At 56.6% G+C, this 5356-nt stretch overlaps 1 long non-coding RNA gene across 1 annotated transcript; it reads right to left on the bottom strand.

Annotated features, from left to right (window-relative positions):
• Positions 1-2900: 2900 nt before the first annotated feature.
• LOC135330079 (uncharacterized) lies at positions 2901-5064 on the bottom strand. Its single transcript, XR_010391838.1, has 2 exons — positions 4229-5064; positions 2901-3817 (listed from the first exon to the last, which is right to left on the bottom strand). It is a non-coding gene; the product is annotated as an uncharacterized LOC135330079 (long non-coding RNA).
• Positions 5065-5356: the final 292 nt, after the last annotated feature.

Raw genomic sequence — 5356 nt, 5'->3', positions numbered from 1 at the left:
GAGGGCAAGTGGCACAACTCCCCTGGCTGGAGAGGTGAAGGCGGTGAAATATGCTGGCGACAAGGGCCCTGCCACCTCCCAGGCCCTCTCCCAGCTGCAGAGAAGACACTGAAGGATCCAGAATGAAGCCTTCCCGATGCTCCGGGTAGCCAGTGATAGGCACAAAACCGGCACTTTACCTGCCGGCTTGCCCACAGTGTTCTGCAGCTCTGAAAGGGATCGGCTGGTGAGAGAGTGCCCGCTGTGGGCAGGCAATAGCACTGCCCACGCTGTGCTCCACCTGCCCCGGGCAGGAAGAGAACAAGAGGCCCTGGGGCCAGAGCCTGCTGGCTTTGCGACCTCCCCACAAACGCCTCCTTCTCTGTTTCAGGCTCTGGGGACCAACAGCCTGGCTGGCTGCAGCAAACCTGAACCTATGGAATGGGAGAGCTATGGCTGCAGTGGCCAAGTATTCCCCTAACTGCTGGCTGGACAGGGACAGATGGGGCCTTGGTTTTCCGAGAGCATCCAGAGGGGATTGTGGCAGAGGTGCTTGCCAGCCTCTTGGAGAGCAGCTGGCCTTGCAGAGGCCTGGGGGACAAGTGGGACAGCTCCTACAGCCGCAGGGGGGAAGGTGGAGACACGCTGCCTGGCGCCAGGGCACTGACACCTCCCAGGCCCTCTCCCAGCTGCACAGAAGCAATTGGAGGACCAGGCACACCTCAGCGAACAAATATCCACACGTGCCTTGCAACCAGTGACAGAGGTAAACTCTTCAAGGGAGTTCCTAGTGGAAACCTTTCCCAGAGCTTCTGTTTGCACAGTCTTCTGCAACCCAGGAAAAGGGACTGCTGATGGGAGAGAGCCCACTCCAGACAGACAGCACGGCCTGCGCTGTGCATCACCTGTCCCGGGCAGGGAGGCGCAAAGAGGCCCTGGGGCCAGAGCCCACTGGCTTCAGGGCTCTCCCTGCAAAGGCCTCCTTTTCTCTTGCAGGCTTTGGAGAGGGATGGCATGGCTGCCTGTGGCATCCCAGAGGCCATGGACTGGGAGAGCTACGGCTGCAGTGGCCAGGTACTGCCCCCGCAGCCAGCTGGCTGCACGGGGACAGGTGAGGGCTTGGTTTTCCAAGAGCAGCCAGCGGGGAGCCTGCCAGAGGTGTCTAGGAGCTCTCCCAGGCACGGGCGCTGGGGCATTGCCGCCCAAGGTGCTGGAGCGGCACAGCCCTCGGGGGCTTGCTGCCTGAGCCCCTCTCCCTGGCTCTGGGCTCAGGTCTGCCCGGGAAGCCTCCGGCACTCTCCCGGGCAGGGAGAGGACAAGAGGCCCTGGTGCCAGAGCCTGCTGCCTTTGTGACCTTCCCTGACAAGGCCTCCTTCTCTCTTGCAGGCTCTGGGCACCAACGGCCTGGCAGGCTGCAGCCAGCCAGAACCCCTGGACTGGGAGAGTTACGGCTGCAGCGGCCAGGTATTCCCCCTGCTGCCGGCTGGACAGGCACAGACGGGGGCTTGGCCCTTCCCCTTCCCGTTGTTCCTGGGCTGCTTTCCGAGAGCAGCCAGCGGGGCTGCTGGCAGAGGGGCCAGGCAGCTCTCCCAGCCTTGGGCGCTGGCGCAAAGCTGGACAGAGCACAGGAGCCAGAGCCAGAGGCACAGCCCTCGGCAGCTTGCCGCCTGAGCCCCTCTCCCTGGCTCTGGGCTCAGGTCTGCTCAGGAAGCCTCTGGCACTGCGCCACTGACAGCAGCTCTCCTAGGAAAGGCTCTGGGAGGAAGACAGGCCCCGGCGCCAGAGCCCGCTGCCTTTGTGGCTTTCCCTGCAATCGCCTCCTTCTCTGTTTCAGGCTCTGGGGACCGGCGGGCAGGCTGCTGGTGACCAGCCCGAGCCCATGGACTGGCAGAGCTATGGCAGCACTGGCCAGGTACTCCCCCCGCAGCCAGCTGGATGGGGACTGATGGGGGCTTGGCCCTTCCTGTTCCTCCCCCTCCTCTCCTCCTGTTGCAGCCTTTGCAAAATCTTGTGGCTGTATCCCCAGAGAGTAGCACGCTTGCAAGGCGTAGCATCCAAAACGCCATTTGCAAAGTTCAGCATCTCCACGCAGAATTAAAAGCGTATGCTGAAAGGATTGTCCGTGATGCTCTTGACACCCTGAAGAAGGAGGAGGAGGGGAAGTTAGAAAAAGAAATGCATGCAAAGGCAAGCTCCTTTGAGGACTCTTCAGAAGAAAGCACGGAGGAGAGTGGGCTAGTGGAGCAGCTATTAGAGCGGTGTGGTCCCCCTCTGACTACAGTGGCTTCAGGAGTCCATTGTGGAAGGCGGGTCGCAAAACAGCCCAGCCCAAGAGATGGGAAGGAGAGCTCTCCGGGCCAGGGCTTTCTAAGGCCAGCAGAAAAGAAAATCCCCGCTAAAATATTAGACACGCCTCAACCAAGCATGAAGCTCCCACCTATCATGGTCCCCGGAATGGTCATGCCTTCAGAGGCAGAAGCACAGTCTGCAGAGGAACTGTCACCTCATCTCCTCCCCTCTGTCCTCCAAGGCTCTGCGCAAGATGCTCAGAGCCCACCAGAAGGCATTCAGAAGCCCCTGTATTATCCTTCGGCACATGCATCAGGACTTTATACTCCCATGCCTAAAGCGAGGCCAGGAAGCATGCAAGAAGCCTTCCCCTCTATGGGCCAGCAGTTAACCAGACAGCCCACTCCACCACTAGCTCCAAAGCCCCCTTCCCAGAGAGGAGCCCAGCGTAGACCCGTGCATGTAAAGCTTGTGCCAGGCGAGCTGCAGCAATGGGAATCGGGAGAGACAGCATTAGCTGGGCGGCTGCTGGAGCCTGTTCTGAGGAGGTGTGTGTCTGCAGGCTCCAGTTCTTCTTCTGACACCAGTGCTGAGAACTGTCAGCAAGAAAACTACAGGAAATGGTCACCCCACAGAGAATAAAGAGTTTACTTCCAAGCGCTGTTTGTATGTCCTCGTATTCTTTTGCTGCTCTTAGGATAGACAGTTCACCACAACAGTCAGCAGCAACTACTCCAGCAGGTCAACGACACCTTATGCCTTACTAGCAAGGCAGAGGAGCAGGAGTTTCTCTTCAACCAGCTTACCTGACGGAAGGGCTCCACAGTGCGTTTGCTTGCGTGGACTGGGAAGCCCTGGGCTATCAAGGAGTATTCAGGGGAGGAGAGGGGATGGCTAGCACATGCCTTCACATCTGTGTTACTGAGCTCAGTTCACGCCCTTACAGTGTGTGTGGAGGAAAGACTGCCGTACTTTTCGTATGTCCATGACCACATGTTTGAGTATGATAAACACAATATTCACCGCTCTTGTGAGGCACTAGTGTGTCTTCTCTCCCCGTACACTTCCATCACTGTATCACTGCTTTACCCCTGAGCAAAATTACCAGTCAACCCACTGACTTCAGGCACACAAAGTTTGCTGAGATGCTGTTGATTCCAAGGTAGGAGAAAGGTAGTTGCTTCAATTAACCCCTGCGTATTTTACAGGAAAGCATATAAACTCAAGCTGTTTTCCTGTTAATGCTCTGCAAGCTCAGTCAACTTCCTCCCTACCTGCCCCCACCTTCCTTTCAGGTGCCAGTACAGCAACAGCAATGCTGCTGTTCTTTCCCATTTGCCACTCACATTGGCAGTCCTTGCACAGGAGCTTCCACACAGTTGGATACCATTCTTAAAGGAAAGACCAAGCTCAGGGTTTGGGCCTGTGTGGGGAAGGAGGAGCCCAAAAGCTTTAGGCTTTCACGAAAACTGTCTTCAGGACTCTGAAGTTCCTGACGAGCAGGCTCTTGGGAGCTCAGCAGCTTGCTGCTGGACAGAGTTTCTTCTTCCTGAAGAGTTAAGAAATGCATTAAAGAATAAGCTTCACGACACAACAAAAACAGGCAGGAATTGTGATTCAGCCCCCAAATTTCTTCATCTTCAGGATTAGGACATGGTGCACACTGGAACAGCTGGCTCCAAGACAAGCTGAATTCCTGGGGAGTGGTCTCAGCCGGAGGTGGAAATAAGTGCCCCGCAGGTCAGGAAGCCAGACCCCTCCTAATTGTTCAAGACAGAGACTCCCAGGCTGAGAAGATCCCTTCCTAGTTGCCAGGGGATTTCTCAGGAGACACTCTGACAACCCACTATGCGTCACGAGCCGAGAGAGGCTGTGTGTGCGGCAGCGCCCTCCCAGCAGTCCTGAGCGCCAATGCGCTGCCGCAAAGGAGAGCCACCACATCCACCCAGCTCCTACTCACAGGTCTCCCCTCAACAGCTGTCTGAGTAGCATCTTTTTCCTGAGATGAGGTGCTTTGGCATGTGGAACTATCCATGACCTTCGAGCTCTCCCGGGAGACCCCTGAAGTACACAGAGGTCTTCTGGTCTTCTTCCCATCAACTGAAGACTGATTGGTCTGTTCAGTTCCTACAGGGAAAAGTAAGTAAAATTCCCATTTGTGAATGTTCTCCATGGCAAAGAGTGTTGGCCACCGGGCTAAGTAAGAGTTTCCTGCTCTGAGAGCACAAATGGAAGAGCCCATGAACAACGTTCACAAGAGGGTCTGCCTGAATGAACGCCTCACAAAAGACAGAGCTGCTGCGAGTTATGCGGATTTTTATCATCAGCAAGCACGAAGGACGTGTTTCACAGCTGACAGCAGACACACTGAGTGCTATTGACATGACTGTGTAAATCTGCATGTACTGGGTAACCTGTGTTACTACCATGCATTCCTTTCTAAAGCAGTGTCTTCGCTTGAGCTGTTCCGGGTGCCTGGGTGTCTCTTCTTTCCCAGCTGCTGCTGTTCTGGCTCAGCCTGCTGGGGGAGGCATTTGATCTCTTCAAGAGCCTCAAGCTTCTCCATCCTCTGCACAATCATGGCAAGAAACCTTCAGACAAATAGAGAGGGCTGAAACAGAGCGCCTGCAGCTCTCTTGCCCAGACCACTCCCTGCTCAGCCACTGCCCTCGTCCCGCTCTGGGCTTCCTGGCTCCAGCGCCCCAAACAGCTTCCAGCTGCCTTTGCCAGGCTCCAAACACTGATTGCACCACTCTAGGCACAACCAGCATCTGCTCGCGCAGCAATTTGGCGGTCTTCCGTGGAACGCAAGGCTCCAGCCGGCACCTCGCTGAAGGGCCACGGTCCCGCTCCTAGCGCAAGCGTTCCTTGTCCTGTCTCTTACCTGGCCCTCACGTCCCGCTCTGCAGCTCTCCAACTCTCTCGTTGCTCCCACAGCAGCCGCTCTCGCAGGCGAGAAATGTCCATCCCCTGTGGCAGTTCGGGGCCACTCTTTAATTTTGCCAGTTGTTCTCGAAGCCTTTTCTGAAAGTTGACACCGGCTCTCAGCTCCCCTCTGCCACAACACGCTCTCACGCACCTGCGTGTG

This window comes from Dromaius novaehollandiae, chromosome 16 (genome assembly GCF_036370855.1).
Source record: "Dromaius novaehollandiae isolate bDroNov1 chromosome 16, bDroNov1.hap1, whole genome shotgun sequence".
In the NCBI taxonomy this organism is placed as follows: Eukaryota; Metazoa; Chordata; class Aves; order Casuariiformes; family Dromaiidae; genus Dromaius; species Dromaius novaehollandiae.
The sequence above is the reverse complement of the archived record's forward strand: the minus strand, read 5'-3'. Positions and strand labels throughout refer to the sequence as shown.